Raw genomic sequence first — 17813 nt, 5'->3', positions numbered from 1 at the left:
AGTTGAAGTCACCAAGAACCATCATACGATCTTTATCAGATAGCGAGGAAGAAACAGCGGTTAAAGCGGACAAGTGCTGCTCATAAATTGAAATATCCGAAGAAGGTGGGATATACGAGCAAGTAATGAATATAGCGAAAGCGGGAAGAATCAGTTTTACACACAGGAATTCCAGTTCCTGTTGAACTTGGACTGTGAAGTGTTCCGACGTGAAGTAAGAGTCCACTGCAATTAGAACCCCCCCTGCCCGTCGAGACGAACGGTCCTTTCTAAAAGTTGTGTACCGACCTGCCAAAACCTCGGAACTAAGAATGTCCGGCCTTAACCAGGTTTCAGTAAACACAATAACGTGGGAAGCAAATGCAACACTATCCCGGAAAAGAATGCTGAGCTTACTACGCAAGCCTCTTACATTCTGATAGGTTACTAAAAGAGAAGTTAGTTTTTTGGAAAGGTGGAAGCAAGACGGGAAGTTGAGGAAGAGGAAGTTGAGGTTGAGGGTGGCACACTGGAAAGATTTGAAAGGGATATGGGGGGCCTATTCTTCTTCTTAGCCTTAAACTCCTTCACCACCAAATGCTCCGGCCAAAATTTGGCGGAGCAAATGGTGTCAAATTGAATTGGGGAGATGCTTATCTTAGACGAGGCTATCTCCCTGGCATAAGAGAAGTTAAATTTCTCCACCTTTAAACCAACGGCTTTTATTTTGCTTTGAATAAAAGCAATTACATCATTAGATGTGAGGTCAGGGGCCAGCCGTGAAACAAAAACTTGTCGTTTTGGTGGGACTCCCACCAGTGGTTTAGTCACCACAGGCCTAGTACCTGTGGTGGCAATATCCGAAGGTCCGGAACGTCTATTTACTGGTGGGATCGGGATAGACGGGACAACTAGCGAACTTGCGGACACCACGGACACGGACGCTGCAGACGTACTTGGCTGCACATTCTCCGAGGCGATGAATTCGGCTACCGAATCTGCATCGCCAGCAGCTGTCGTTGCCCTTGGAGTGGCAAACGAGATCAACTGCTGCACACTTGGAGTGGTCGGAGTCAGTTTTTCGGCGGCGCACGGCTGAGTGACGATTGGCAATTGCAGATCCCGCGGAGTGACCTTTTTGCGCCTCGGAGACTCATTCAGCAGTTTTAAACCGCTAAACTGAGCCTCCATGGCTAGGAGCCGATCGTATTGGTTTTTAAAACCAACGGTCAGCTCCTTAAAGCCACTCCGCGTCTGCCTCATGAAAGCCACCATGTCTTTCTCCCCCGCACGGCATGCCTCGCAACTGTAATGCAAGCCATTACGTTTGGCTATAGCATCACTCACGAGGCCAGAAAATCCAGCGCATTTTGCGTGCACTACGCTGTCGCAGAGCCAGCAGGGGACATTCGGCTGATCGTGGGTGATCTGCTTCTTACAGCTTTTTTTGGCACAGACCACAGCGTATTCCATTTTATTATTTATTTATATACTATTATTTGCAAAACAAATTGGTATCAGACCAATGTGCCAGACAACGCTCAAAGCGGAATTGGTACAAAAAAGAGAGCAGAGTGGAGAGCGGTTATAGCGAGAGCTACTAAGCAGAGAGCGCTATTGCTCGGAAAGTTTGAAGAGCGAGAGAGAAAGAACAGTTATTGAAGTTGAGGTGATAGCGAGAGAGTGATCAAACAACAAAAGCTACCAGACGAGAGCGGACTGCAATGCAATGTAATGCGTACTCACTCACTGCAACAACACAAACACAAGCACAAGCACAAGCCGACGCCGAAAAATAAAAAGTTAAATAATGTTTTAACACAAATCAAAAGGCATGCACTCGCGTAATAGAATAGGTTTCCAGATTGTTGTCTGGTTAGGAAGTATAATTAGAATTTAGTTAGGAAAACACCGGCTGTTTATTCAAAACAAAAGGAAAAAATGCGGAGCGCAAAACAAAAACACGTCTGATCACTACGAAAGAATCGGTTCTCTTACTTACACCACCTTTCAGCAATTAATATTGTTGTTTCTACATTAGGGTGCAATGATCGAATTATTATCATGGGGGACTTTAACCTCCCATTTCTTTCTTGGCTGCCTTGTAATGACGCTAACCTGTTGTTTCCCAATTGCCATAATGACTTTATCAATGGGCTAACGGATATTTCCCTTGTCCAAATTAATGCCGTTAAAAACATTAGGGACAGACTTCTTGACCTCGTTTTTGTTAACGATGGTTCTCTTGCTACTGTATCTAGAGCAAGCCCAATATCTCTCCCTGAAGATCCTTACCATCCAACTTTGTTGATATCACTGGAGTGTACACAATCTGGAGGTGCTGACAGTTCCATGGCTCCTTGTCACATAAAGTGTTTTCGCAAAACAAACTTTATTGATTTAGATCTACATCTCTCGCGTGTTGATTGGTCGTTTCTTTATTCATTACCGAACATAGATGCAACTGTTAACTCGTTTTATAGTTCTATTTACTCCGCCCTTAATACGTTTGTTCCAGATATCACTGTACCTGTATCGTCCAAGCCTCCCTGGTTCTCCAAGTATTTGTCATACTTAAAAAATAATAAATCCCGGCTCTATAAAAAGTACCAGAAGTCGGGCTCCACGTTGGCCTTAGCTCTATACTCCTCCGCTCGCTCTCTGTTCCTTGCCGTCAATAGCCAGTGTTATAATCATTACCTTTCACAATGTAGTAGTAACTTTCGTAGTGATCCTAAAAAATTCTATTCGTTCGTTAATTCTAAGCGCAAGTCAAACGTTTTTCCTCCGTCTCTTCATTACCAGAACAAAACAGAAGCTTCTGCTGTTGGTATTGCAAATTTATTCGCTAACTTTTTCCAAACAACGTACTCGTCTCATATTTACAACGCATCCACTCCGTATCCGTACCAGCTACCTCAAGCTAACAGCATTTTTCTGCCCTTTTTCGAGGAAAGCGTTGTTCTGGAGGGTTTTTCATCTATGGACATATCGTTTTCTGCGGGTCCAGATAAGGTACCAAGTTGCATCTTAAAACACTGTGCCCAGTCCCTTTGCAAACCCTTGACCTTTCTCTTCAACGGATGTAGTTTTTACGGACTTCAGCAAGGCATTCGATTCTGTGAACCATGCTCTGCTTATTCAAAAGCTCTCTTTATTAGGGCTCCCAACGAATCTTCTAGATTGGATTTTGTCCTATCTCTCTAACCGTACTCAACGTGTTTTGTTTTCTAACGTGTTGTCAAATACTGTTAATGTTACTTCAGGTGTGCCACAGGGAAGTCATCTGGGCCCGCTTCTGTTTATTTTATTTGTGAACGACCTTCCTGAAGTTATAACATACTCTACTACACTAATGTATGCTGATGATGTCAAAATCTGTCTTTCTTACTCTGATTGGTATTTGCACACACGCCTTCAACTTGATCTAAGTGAACTACTATTGTGGTGTTCAACTAATCTTCTTTTTCTGAACCTTTCCAAATGCAAACTTATGACATTTTACCGTCGCGCTCCTCATTTTGTCTCATATGTTCTAGGAAATCATGTCCTTGAGCGAATTTCGAGTTCAAATGACCTCGGAGTCCTTTTTGATCATAAGATGTGTTTCAACACCCATATAGCTGCAACTGTAAATAAAGCTAAGGGTGTTTTAGCGTTCATCAAGCGTTGGTCCAAGGAGTTTGACGACGCGTACGTTACGAAACAACTGTACATCTCGTTAGTACGTCCTATATTGGAGCCCGCAGTATAAAGAGCAGCAGGCTGTTATTAAATCCGTGCAAAAGCAATTTTAAATTTTTGCCCTTCGGAACTTTAACTGGGACTCGGGTAGAATCTTGCCACCCTACCGGTCTAGGCTAAATCTTATTGACCTGCCGTCGTTGCACCATCGCAGAATATGCAATGGCGTAATGTTCGTGCACAAGCTCCTTCTTGGGACTGTTGACTCCCAAACTCTCTTGGGTCAGATTGGCCGTTCCATCCAGACCTACCCGTACTTTTAGGCCTATCCGTCTACCCATATGTAGGTCTAATTATGCTGATCATGAACCTTTTAGGGTTTTATGCCATAATTATAACTCCCTATGTCAAACCCTATCCCCTGAACTGTCTCTTAAACTAATTGCATGCAATATTTATAATCATTTAAATTTAGCTAACTTTTAACTTATCTTTTTCCGCCTTTAGTAACTAAGTACCATTATTAACAGATAATTTGTTAATTTAATAAATAAATAAATAAATAAAAATACAAAAACGCTTTCAACTCTGCGGACTGGGGTAAAACGATGGAAGCCCTACGGAGGCTACGGATCCCGGAATACCTCCTGAGAATAGTGGACAGCTACCTCAGTGAGAGGGTGCTGCTGTACGAGACGAGCGAAGGGATAAGATCCTATAGAGTGACTGCTGGAGTCCCGCAGGGGTCGGTGCTGGGGCCGCTCCTGTGGAATACGATGTATGATGGAGTTCTGCGACTGAATCTTCCCGAGGGCACGACGGTCGTCGGGTTTGCCGATGACGTCGCCATCGTAGTGGTAGCCAAGGACCTTGCAGCAGTTGAAGCAGCTGCAAACGGGGCAATCCGTGCGGTGGAGACGTGGCTCGCCATAGCGGGATTACAGCTGGCGGCCCACAAGACCGAGGTTGTTCTGATTAGCAGCAGGAAGAAGGTGGAGATGGCCCGAGTGTCGGTCGGCGGACACGACATTACTTCGCAAAGGGCTCTTAAATACCTAGGAGTTATGCTGGACACTAGGCTTTCATTTAGAGAGCACTTGGAGTACGCCAACACAAAGGCCGCACAGACTTGCCGAGCACTCTCGCGAATCCTGCTCAACACCAGGGGGCCAAAGCAAGCAAGGAGGAAGCTGATCACCAGCGTCGTCTCCTCTCAGCTGCTGTGTGCTGCCGCAGTGTGGTCCAAAGCGACGAAGGTGCCGAGCTATATGCGAGGAGTCGAAGCAACGCACCGCTTATGTGCCATCAGGATCGCCTGCGCGTTTAGAACCATATCTGACGACGCAGCACTGGTCATCGCGGGACTAGTCCCAATAGCAGAGCAAGCGAGGGAAAGGGCCGAGGCGGACATGGCTGCTTCCGCGGCTACCTCAAGCGCTTCGGCCACGAGACAGAGGACTGGTGCCCCGAGTGTGGCACAGGCATAGAGGAGGACGCTCGCCACGTCCTCTTCGACTGCCACAGGTTTGACCTCGAGCGTCAGACATTGGAGACAGCAGCAGGGTCTAGGGTCAGCACCGAGACTCTGGTGCCGCTGATGCTGGCAGACCCGAAGGTGTGGGAAGCGGCCGCGGAGTTCGCCTCTAGCGTGATGCGAACGCTTAGGTCCTTGGAGAGAAGGCGGAAGGAGCAGACGGAGTAGGTGTCCACGCCACTGCGAAGCAATGCTTTGCGGCAGTACCGCAGTCCGCGGGGCTCCCAATATCCAGTCCCAACATACTCTTGTCCGTTAAATTAAGTTAAATATAAATTGTATAGTATATATTATAGAGCAAATAAATAAGTATATGAATATAAAAAAAGAGGAACCGTTTGAGCGTTTTCCAAGTGCGGTTGTGTTTATCACGAGCTCCAAGTTTTCCGGCAAAGAAATCCGCGCCACGCCTGGCAACTGAAAGGAAAGCTGTTAAGAGCAGGTCACTGAAGCACCGGTACGTACTGCGTATGAAATCCGCCCTCGCCGACAACCCGTTTTGTTGCAGGGGCATATCCAGTGCGCTCCGTGCAGGAGGGAGAGAGGGGTGAACTCTTGTTTGGCGCCTTCCGCCTTCCACAGGGCTGCCGGAGTGCAGGAGCAGAGTTACGCGCCAAACGAAATTTGAAATTTCAAATTAAAATCGACCCAGAATTAACTGGAACATCGAACAAGAGGAATGGAGAAGGACGAAAACCTGGCTTTCATGAAGGGCAGCAAGCTCGTCCGATCGCCGGCAGCTGCGTCAGCTCCAGGAGCAGAGTTACAGAGCATGGACCCGGACGCCCGGGAAACCCCTAAGAGGGTACGGGACCCAGCCAGCCCAGAGAGTTTGCAAAGAAAAACGCCGCCTAAGAAAAGTAAGGCCTGTCAGGAGGCAACCTGCCTCGAAAACCTCCAAGAGCTGGGAAATATCTTGGATGAAGTTCATAGCAGAATGATGGATAAGAACACGCGCCACATCAACATGGCGAATGAAGGAGCTTCACACGAGCATCATTGAAGCAAGCCAAGCATCAGCAGCGGGCAGAAGCGTCAGGCAGGAAGGCCTCGACGCCGCAGTCCTGTGCTCAAAATGCTCACAGAGCACTAAGAGCATGAGCATGGACAAAGAGCAGCAGACAACGACAGTCTAGAAGAAGGATGCCGCGGCGCAAACGGAGCCGTGGCGTAGGCTAAGCCAGCCACTGGTGGATCCGGGTCCCCCCCCTCCCCCCACGCGCCCAAGGCAGCCAAAAGACGCCAACGCAACCAGGAGGCCGCAGAAGAAAGCCCCGTTGCCGCCACAAGAAGACGTGGCGACACTCAGCGTTAGCCAGAGTAAGAGCCCCGAGATTCCGGTCAGAGGATGGAGTGTGGTGGCCAAGAAGACGAGGGCAGCTAAGAAGCCGGCATGGAAACCTCACCGCCCGGACGCCGTGGTCGTCGAGGCGAAAGGAAAAACCTACAGCGAGGTGCTGGCCCTGGTCACCCGGAGAGAAGACGGTCAGCTTCACGACCTGAGTACGAGCGTCAACAAGGTCCGCCGTACCGCAAATGGTAACCTGCTCCTTGAGCTGAACAGAGGCGATAAAGAAAGCGCAACAAAGATAAAGGAGAGCCTCGAATCGGTACTGGATGGAGTAGCGGAGGTACGAGCCCTTTCCGAAGACACGAGGTCGAGGGTGCTAGCGATCAGCGACCTGGACCCGCCAGTAACCGCGGAGGACCTTGCCTTAGCGGAACAATTTGCCATCAAAGCCGACTCGGTGAATGTGAGAAGCCTACGCCCATCATACCGGGACACCCAGACTGCCGTAATTGGACTGCCGAGCAAGGATGCTCAAGTGGTCCTCGGCAAGGGCAAGGTCAAGGTGGGATGGACGGTATGTAAGATCAAGGAGAAGGACTCGCAGCCTAGGTGCTACAAGGGCTTGGAGATTGGGCACATTGCGCCAAACTGCCATAGTGCGGTGGACCGAACTGGGTGCTGCATTCGCTGCGGCGTCAATGGGCACAAGATAGCAGACTGTCCAAACAATGCAACCTGCTTCGTCTGCGCCGGGAGAGGCCGAGAGGACAGAGGCCATCAATCGGGAAGCCGGCAGTGTCCCTTCTCGAAGCTAGGAGAGGTAGCCGGAACAAGAGGATGGAAGTGATCCAGCTCAATCTGAATCACTGTAGGGCCGCACAGGACCTGCTCCTGCAAACGGTGAGAGAACTCAAATCGGACCTGGCCATACTCAGCGAGCCGTACAAATCAGGTGACAACGAATCCTGGGCGACCGACAGAACAGGGAAGGCATCCCTGTGGGCATGTGGAGGCGATCCCTGCAAAATCAGCAATGTGCTGGCAGGAGACGGATTTGTGCGCGCGAGAGCTGGCAACCTATGGGTATACAGCTGCTACCTAGCGCCCAGTCTACCCCTGGAGTCCTTCGCCCGAATCATTGTGGATCTAGCGGGGCAGTCCTAATCGCCGGGGACTTCAACGCGTGGGCTCACGAGTGGGGCTGCCAAGTCACCAACGCAAGAGGCCGAATCCTGCTAGAAACTTTAGCATCGCTAGACCTAGCGCTGCTGAACGAGGGCTCCCAGCATACCTTCTGCAGGGGTGGCGCTGGGTCAATCATTGACCTAACCGTCGCGAGCCCTTCGCAGCTGCGCAATGCAAGGTGGCGAATAGGAGACGTGTACACCGGAAGCGACCACGAAGCCATAGTATGCACCATTGGCGAACGCCCCAGACCCAGCAGGTCAAGCGCGAGGAGCAAAGCCTACATCGTTGACACGCTCAACACCAGCGCTCTGGCCAGAAGCCTCGAGACGTGGAAGGCCCTCGGCGACACAAGCGCCAACGAATCGGCCAACCAGCTCGCCTTGCGAATGGAGGAGGCCTGTGACAGGAGCATGAGACAGCGGAAGCCATTCATGCGGCACCACGAGCCAATCGTGTGGTGGAACGCCGACATCGACAGGCTCCGGACAACGTGTCTAAGGGCCAGACGAGCTATGCAGAGAGCGCGACGCACGACTCGGTTCGACACATCGCATGAGGAGTATAGGACCGCCAGGAAGGCACTGAAGCATGCAATTCGGAGCAGCAAGCGGGAATGCTTTCTCCAGCTCTGCGACACAGCGGAACAAGACCCCTGGGGCAGGGCTTACAAAATCGTTATGAAGAGGCTAAGTGCCGGGAGCAAGGTGCCAACGGACCCCAGCACCCTCGAGGACATAGTGCACACCCTGTTCCCAAGTGAGCAACAGAGGCGTCCAGGCCCCTTAGAAAGCGACGCACCGATCACGGGCATCGAAATGATCACGGATGCGGAGATCCTGGAAGCCGGTAGGAGCCTGCCCAGAAAAATAGACCCAGGCCCGGATGCAATCCCAAATAGGGCTTTAAAACTGGCATTGGCACTACAGCCATCCGCCTTCGCCGAGGTTTTCAATAAGTGTCTGCTAGAAGGTACCTTCCCCGATAGGTGGAAGATTCAAAAGCTACTGCTGCTCAACAAGCCAGGGAAACCACCAGGTGAGCCTTCCTCGTACAGACCAATTTGTCTCCTAGACAACGCGGGGAAGGTATGCGAAAAGCTCATTGCACGTAGGCTCAGCCGAGCCATTGAAGATGCCGGCGGCTTGTCGCCCAACCAGTATGGCTTCCGGAAAGGCAGATCAACCCTGGATGCCATTGGCATAGTCACCAACATAGCGGAGAATGCCATAAGTGGGACTCGCTGGAGAGCGGGCCAAAAGCAGTACTGCCTGTTGGTTACCCTAGATATAAAAAAAAACGCGTTCAACTCCGCGGACTGGGGTAAAACGATGGAAGCCCTACGGAGGCTACGGATCCCGGAATACCTCCTGAGAATAGTGGACAGCTACCTCAGCGAGAGGGTGCTGCTGTACGAGACAAGCGAAGGGATAAGATCATATAGAGTAACTGCTGGAGTCCCGCAGGCGTCGGTGCTGGGGCCGCTCCTGTGGAATACGATGTACGATGGAGTTCTGCGACTGAACGTTCCCGAGGGCACGACGGTCGTGGGGTTTGCCGATGACGTCGCCATCGTAGTGGTAGCCAAGGACCTTGCAGCAGTTGAAGCAGCTGCAAACGGGGCAATCCGTGCCGTGGAGACGTGGCTCGCCATAGCGGGATTACAGCTGGCGGCCCACAAGACCGAGGCTGTTCTGATTAGCAGCAGGAAGAAGGTGGAGATGGCCCGAGTGTCGGTCGGCGGACACGACATTACTTCGCAAAGGGCTCTTAAATACCTAGGAGTTATGCTGGACACTAGGCTTTCATTTAGAGAGCACTTGGAGTACGCCAACACAAAGGCCGCACAGACTTGCCGAGCACTCTCGCGAATCCTGCTCAACACCAGGGGGCCAAAGCAAGCAAGGAGGAAGCTGATCACCAGCGTCGTCTCCTCTCAGCTCCTGTATGCTGCCGCAGTGTGGTCCAAAGCGACGAAGGTGCCGATCTATATACGAGGAGTCGAAGCAACGCACCGCTTATGTGCCATCAGGATCGCCTGCGCGTTTAGAACGATATCCGACGACGAAAGGGCCGAGGTGTACGAGCTATCTCGCAGGGACACCCACAATCCTCCCACCGGAGTCGAGAGAGAATCACCCAGGCACGAGACCATCAAGAGGTTGCAGATGAAGTGGGATTTCTCGACTAAAGGACGCTGGACCCACCGACTTATTCCGGATATCAAGCTGTGGTTGGAAAGGAAGCACGGACAGGTGGACTTCCACCTCACTCAGATGCTGAGCGGTCACGGATGCTTCAGATCGTACCTGAAGCGGTTTGGACACGAAACGGAGGACTGGTGCCCATCACGTGGTCGAGGTATCGTGGAGGACGCTCACCACGTCTTCTTTGAATGCCACCGTTTCGTGCCACTAGAGGCGCCAGCTAGAGGATGAGCTAGCCACCAGCATTAGCGTCGGAGGGATCGTGGCGCTCATGGTAGCGAATCCCAAGGCGTGGGATGCCACCACTAGGCTGCCACGGCTGTGCGAAGCAATGCTTTGCGGCCGTACCGCATAGCTACGCCCCATTACCCCACCAACAAACCACAGTCCCAGACCCTCACAACTAGTTGATAACCTTATATAAGTACTAGTATTAAAGCAGAATAAAAGTAATTGAATACAAAAAACAAACACACACAGACACACACACACCATCCACGAGCTCCGGAGGCCCTTGATGCAGAACGATGACCAAGGCCAGGTGTGAGGGGTGAGAAATTTCCTCTCTGAGAGTGCCCTCTGCGCTCCCACTATCCGTGCCTTCTTCTTTCTTGTTGCATTTACAATTGCTGTAACTTAGGGTCGCTCTCCCGGCTCCCTCTCCCAACAACCTGACCAACAGATGGCGCCAGCAGTCACTACGGTGCAGGGCAAGGCCCGTGCCAGAGTCTCAAAGGCTCCCTACTCCTAGCGGAACACACGGAACAATAGGGGTCAAAGGTCATGGAGCAGGCCAACAGACACCCCCACCGTCTAGGCGGCGCACCCCAAAACGGGGCTTGCACCAGAAAGAAGGAAAGAAACCACTTCCCTTCTTGGCCACCGATGGACGCCCCAAAGGGCCTACAATCCAACCAAACCCAAGCAGCTTGGTCTGCGTCTGTATCACAGTGATCGGCAGTTAAATAACCTGGCAGAAGGTATAAAATGCAAACAGCCTGGCAGTAGGTATGCGTATGAAATGGAAAGAAATGTATTCGAAAAACATAACTACTCCAGGTGGAAACCCACCCGCGCGGAGCAATCCCGCGGAAGGGGCACGGATTCTGGAGGCCCCAAGAAGCATTTCCCCCAACCTTGCTACGCCGGTGGCACACTTGGCCGGCGAAGCAAGTATGACTACAAGCATCGAAGCAACAGCTTTCCAAAAAGCCTCGAAAGTGGCAAGAACACCGCCACAGCAGCCAGCAGCCCCAGCCCTGCACATGAAGCAGAGCAAAATACACGGCGTTGCCAGCGGGCCGTCACAGGACGGCAACAGAGATGCCGACACCCCAAAGAGGCAGCGTGACCCCCCTACCCCATCGAGTAGCAGAATGAAAACGCCGCCCAAGAGAAGCAGGACCAGCGTGCAGGACATTGATGAGATTGGCGCAATTCTGGACGATCTCTTGTACCAAATGAACGAGAAGGGACAGAGGTCCATTAACATGGCCATCAAAAAGATGATGGCGCGCATGAAGGAGCTGAAACTGGAGGTAAGGTCCCAGCTGAAGGCGCCAGCGGAAGGAAAGGTAGCGATGGGTGAATGTCAATGCCACTGCCACACCGCAGAACCCACCCCCAGGCTAGTTAACCCCCACCCAGGCGATGCGAAGACCACATCGACAAAGGAGACGCAGACGACGCCAGGAGTTCGCAGGAAGGGGACAACACCCAGTATGAAGAAGGAAAACGCACGCCATAAGCCCCGGACAGCGCAAAACAACGGTGCCAACCGGCAAGATGCGACAAAGAAGCCGACGACCAGCACGAAAAACACTGACCCCGCGAAGAAGTGGAACGAGGTCAGAGGGCGACGGGCGAAGCGCAAGCCGACAGCCCGGCCGGACGCGGTACTGGTGAAGTGCACCGAGGGAAAGTCATATGCCGACATCCTGAAGGTGGTGAAGGCAGCGCCAACGCTCCAGGCCATGAAGAGCAAGGTCCAGGCCATAAGGAAGACTGCCTCGGGCGAGCTGCTCCTCAGGATGCAACAACCATCTGACCCTGCCACACAGGAACTGCAGAAGGCAATACAGGCAGCGATAGGAGAGATGGCAGCCGTAAAGGCCATTCAGGAGACAGTCGCGGTCGAATTGCTCGACATAGATGAACTCACGACAGGCGATGAGGTATTGGAAGCAATTACAGCAGCGACCGACCTGGACTTGACCCAAGCAACAAAGCCGAGGATGCGGAAAGCGTATGGTGCCACGCAGGTGGCTACACTAAACCTCCAGCCCGCCCTTGCACAGAAGCTCCTGGAGCTTGGCAAGGTGCGAATCGGCTGGGTGGTGTGCCGCATGCGACGACGGATCGCGCCAACACGCTGCTTCAAGTGTATGGCCTATGGCCACACGGCAGCGAGATGCAGAAGCCAACGTACAGTGGCGAAGGATACCTGCTTCAGGTGTGGCGGAGAGGGGCATGTACAAAACAAATGCACCAACCCCCCAAAGTGCCTACTGTGCGTGGGCAACAACGGAGACGCTCGCTCAACAGCCCACTCGGTCCTCAGCCGCAGCTGTCCCGAGTATAAGAAAGCCCTTTCCCAGCTGCTAGATGGTTAAGCTACTTCAGCTGAACCTCAACCACTGCCAAGCTGCCCAGGACTTGCTAACGCAAACGGTGCTGAAGCAGCAGATCGATGTAGCGCTCCTCAGTGAGCCCTATAAGGAAAGAAGCGAAGCGATCTGGCACCAAAGCACAGACGGCGGTGCGGCAATCTGGAGCTGTGGCCCCCAACCAGGCCAGCTCACACATAGAGAGGCTAGGGTGGAATTTGCGAGAGCCAAACATAATGGCACGTACCTATATAGCTGCTACATAGCCCCCCGATTCACACAGAGCGAATACGAGGCGGTCATCAGGGACATAGCCAACGACGCCAAGGACAGATCCCCGGTCACAATAGCGGGCGATTTCAACGCCTGGGCTACGACCTGGGGCAGTGCCAGGAACGCGCCCCGAGGGACAGCGCTATTGGAGGAATTTGCGAGCCTGAACGTCTGTCTCCTGAACGCAGAAGCCACCCCGACATACAGCAAAGCAGGCCGAGTGTCTATCGTAGACCTCACCTTTGCAAGCCCGGAGATCGCTCGCCATGCAAAGTGGCAAGTCCTGAGCACGTACTCGCACAGCGACCACCTGGCTGTGATGACGGACACAGCCGCCATCGGGAATGCAACAAGGGGGCAACGAGCGCAATTGACTGGCTACAAAGAAGAAACGCTGGATACAGACGCGCTTCTAACAGCAGCAGAGAACCTAGCTGCCGCCGGGGACGCCGAAACAAGCGCGAGATCCATCTCCAGGACCGTCGTAGCGGCATGTGATGCAGCTATGCAGCGAAGGAAGCTAGGAGGAAGTAGACACCGCCCAGTACCATGGTGCACATCGCCCAAGCAAGGAGGGAGTGCTGCGCAGCGCGACGCGCGTACCAGCGATCCAGAGGTACACCACAGTTTGGGATCAAAGGTGCGGCATTCAAGGCAAACCGGAGAGCCCTTAGAGACGCCATTAGAAGCAGCAAGGCCAAATGCTTCCAGCAGCTCTGTGAGGCGGCAGATGCAGAACCCTTCGGAGGGGCATACAAGTTGGTCATGGGAAAGCTCTGTAGGCAACCCAACACACACACACACACACACAGGATCAGGACCCACCAGTCCTCTCAGACGTTACCGATTTTCAGACCTCTCCCGGAGCCTAAGAGGAAACAGGCTGCAGGTGCACCAACACCCCGGACAAAGAGGACCAAGGCAGCGGTCGAGGTCCAGACCACACCAGGAGTAGCAGTTGAAAAGGACGCCCACGCTGAAAGGGAGAGAAAGGAGCCGGAGGAGACCCTATTTCTGACGGTGACCAACCGGCGCAGAAGGAAGAGGCCGCAAAAGCCGACTGGAGCGCTCGCGGACAAGACGCGACCAGACGCCATCGTCATTGCCACCAAAGGTGAAAAGACCTATGCAGAGATACTGCGCAAGGTTAGGACGGACGAAACCCTGCGTGGACTCGGTGATGCGGTCGCCAGGATCAGGAGGACCCAAAAAGGAGAGCTACTTCTACAGCTCAACAAGTCGGGAGAGGAGACGGAGACGTTTAAAAGCCTGGTAGCCAATACGCTGAAGGAGCACGCAGAAGTCCGTAGTCTGTCGCACCGGGTGACCGTAGAGTGCAAGGACCTGGACGAAATAACCACCACGGAGGATATATGCGAAGCTCTGAGAAGCCAGGTGGAATTGGCGGAGCTGTCTGCGGATGACATCCAGCTGAGAAAGGCATACGGCGGAACCCAGAGGGCCACAATCAGGCTGCCAGCGGAGAGCGCTCAAAAGGCTCTGAAAATAGGAGTCCTAAAAGTAGGCTGGGTAAGATGCAGACTGCGTGAGCGAATCAGCGTCACCAAATGCTTCAGATGTCTCGAGTTTGGGCATATGGCACGACAGTGCAGTAGCAAAGTAGATAGGTCCAAGCTGTGTAGAAGATGTGGAAAGGAGAACCACCTGGCAAAGGACTGTAGCCTGGAACCACAGTGCATGCTCTGCAAGGGAACGAGCGCAGACTGGAAGCACGTGGCCGGCAGCGGTAGATGCCTCCTGTTTAGGAACGCCCTGACTAAAAGATCAGCATGAGGTGTACTCAGCTGAACTTAAACCATTGCGAAGCTGCTCAGTCTCTCCTGAGACAAGCAGTTAGGGAGAGGAAGACCGAAGTCGTGCTCATCTGCGAGCCATTCAGGGCGATACCAGGAAGCGGTTGGACCAGCAGCAGTTGCGGCAAGGCGGCCATCTGGGCCGTACAAATCCACCCCCAGGAGATATGCGCAGCCAACGAAGGATTTGTTAGAGCGAGGCTTAGAGAGGTAACCTTCTATAGCTGCTATGCCCCGCCGAGCTGGGACCTAGCGCGCTTCCAAAGTATGCTAGCGCATATAGCGGAAGACGCGCGCGGAAGAGCCCCCGTAATAATAGCGGGAGACTTTAATGCGTGGTCCGTAGAGTGGGGCAGTAAGGAAACCAACGCCAAAAGCACGTGTCTGCTCGAGGAATTTGCGTCCTTGGACGTAATACTCGCAAAGGATGGCAGGAAGCTAACCTACTTCAAGGCGGGTCGAGGGTCCATTATCGACCTAACCTTCATGAGCGTCTCACTCCATAGGGGATCTACGTGGAGAGTAAGCGAGGAGTTTACGTTCAGCGACCACCAGGCGATCCACTTCGAATGCGGAGCAGCAACGAAAAGACAGCTAGCCAAAATTACCGGACCTAAATGGAAGGGCGACCACCTGGATGTGGAAACCTTCACGGAATATCTGCGCAACGCCAGCTGGAGCCCTGCGCGAGAAACGGCAGAGGGCCTGGCTCAGAAACTGGCGAAGCTCATGGAGGAGGTATGTGATGTGGCAATGCCAAGAAGGAAGCCTTGCAAAAGAGGAGCGCCCTGCTACTGGTGGAATGCGGAGGTTAACCAGCTAAGGAAAGCCTGCCTACGAGCAAGACGGTGCTACCAGAGAGCACGAGGTCGGCCTGAGTTCGAAACCAGGGGAGAGGAACTCCGATCAGCGAAAAGAGCCCTTAAACGTGCCATAAAGGAGAGCAAGTCAGCCTGCTTCAGGCAGATATGCGAGGAGGCGGACCTCAACCCTTGGGGGACGGCATATAAGGTCGTCACCAAGAGGATAAGGAGCCAGTCAACACCGGAAGTGACCTGCCCGATCCTGCTTCGTAGCATCGTGGAGGCCCTATTTCCACAGCACCCGTATAGGGAGGAGAGCGTCTCGAGCCAAGACTCCGAGCTGTGGCAACAGATTTCTGTTGAGGAGGTGATAGCGGCTTCCAGGAGAATTGGGGATAAAAAGGCACCAGGACCGGACGGTATCCCAAACAAGGCATTGAAGCTTGGAGCAACCACCAGACCAGAAGTATTTGTTGACACGTTCAACAAATGCCTACGGGAAGGAGTGTTTCCAGAGCAGTGGAAAGTGCAGCGGCTAATACTTCTACCCAAAGGAAATAAGTCCCCGGAGGAACCATCAGGATACCGCCCAATATGTTTGCTGGATACGGTCGGCAAACCCTGGAGAGAATCGTCTACAACCGACTGCAAGTTGTGATCCAGGAGAAGGAGGCCTTATCGGAGTCCCAGTACGGATTCCGGAAGGCCAAATCAACGGTCGACGCCATCAAGGCAGTCACCGACATTGCATCCAGAGCGATCGAGGGAATAAGATGGAGATTGGGCACAAAGGAGAACTGCGCGGTGGTGACCCTGGATATCCGTAACGCGTTTAACTCAGCGAACTGGTCTCGGATAAACGAGGCGCTCGGGAGAAGTGGAGTTCCCACCTACCTGCTTCGGATAATAGCCAGCTACCTGTCGGGTAGGGTACTGAGGTACGAGACGGAGGAGGGACCAAAGCTCTACAGGGTGACAGCCGGAGTTCCACAGGGATCAGTCTTAGGACCTCTACTGTGGAACATAATGTACGACGACGTCCTGAGACTCCAGCTCCCGCAGGGATGCACGCTTGTCGGTTTCGCTGACGATCTCGCCCTGGGCGTGGTAGCCAAAGAGCTCCGAGATGTCGAGGCGACGGCCAACGAGGGAATCCGGATCGTATCCAACTGGATAGAAAACGCGGGATTGGACCTGGCTGGCCACAAAACGGAGGCTGTACTCATCACGAGTCGGAAGAAGGTGGAGTACGCGACGTTTCGCGTGGGTAATGCGACTATTAAGTCGCAGGAGTCAATCCGGTACCTAGGCGTGATGCTGAATAACCGATTGAACTACCGGGCCCACATCGAGTACGTGAGTCAAAAAGCCTCCCGGATGCAGGCAGCACTCGCAAGGATGCTCCCCAATATTGGTGGACCCAAGGCAGGTCGTCGCTTACTCCTGGCGAGAGTAGTGGCCTCGATCCTACTGTACGCTGCGCCGGTGTGGTCTTCAACCCTATCCGGCAACATGAGTCTAAGAAGAAAGATGTCAGTGCCATATCGGCTCTGCGCTCTTCGAGTAGTGTCGGGATATAGGACGGTGTCGGATAACGTAGCCCTGGTCCTCGCGGCCATGATACCGGTGGATATACTAGCGCTCGAGATTACGCATGTATATGAAGCGCGCGCAGGGATGCGAACTAATGCATCGCTAGAGACCATCCGTGCGTCGAAAAGGCGGGCGTCGATAGAAAAATGGCAGGCAAGATGGGACACGGCCACAAATGGACGGTGGACCCATAGACTAATCCCGGACATTGAGTCATGGATAGGGCGGAGAAGCGGAGAGATGAACTACCACCTCACCCAATTCCTGACGGGTCACGGAGGATACAGGAAGTATCTGCATAGGATCAAACACGAGGATACTCCCGAGTGTCCTGAGTGTTCGAATGAGAGCGAGGATCCGGAGCATGTGATCTACCACTGCACGAGGTACCGCTCCAGTGCAGAGTATTTCCCACGACCAGAGGAGCTAATGGCGTTCATGACGGAGTCCGACGAGAACTGGCAGCGCGTTAGCAACACCCTAATAGCCATCCAGAGCGATCTGAGAAGATGCGAAAGGGAGCGACGCGTAGAGGAGAGTGCCTAACGTAGGCAACCCATCCCCGCGAAGTAATACTTTGCGGTGATCCCGCGGGGAATGAGGTGTGCAGCTGGGCGTGGTGGTGAGTTTAGCTGGGAAGCCCCGAAGGGGTAGTCCAGTTCGTTGACTGGTACGGGCCGGTCGCGGCTCTTAGAGATTCTCACCCACCGTGGCGTATCCATAGAAAAAAAAAAAAAAAAAACACACAGTAGAATACCACCACAGCATGTCACAGCTTGTCGTATGAGGCGACTAAGAAGACACGGGGATGTTCTGCTCCCTCTAAAGAGCACTAAAGCAACTC

General features: G+C 52.9%; 1 pseudogene; it reads left to right on the top strand.

The window, feature by feature from the left end:
- The window catches only part of LOC117193905, a 133030-nt pseudogene that overhangs the window by 46842 nt on the left and 68375 nt on the right, over positions 1–17813 (top strand).

The sequence above is a fragment of the Drosophila miranda genome, assembly GCF_003369915.1.
Source record: "Drosophila miranda strain MSH22 chromosome Y unlocalized genomic scaffold, D.miranda_PacBio2.1 Contig_Y2_pilon, whole genome shotgun sequence".
Lineage (NCBI taxonomy): Eukaryota > Metazoa > Arthropoda > Insecta > Diptera > Drosophilidae > Drosophila > Drosophila miranda.
Note: the sequence above shows the minus strand (reverse complement) of the source record. Positions and strands in the feature narration are given on the sequence as shown.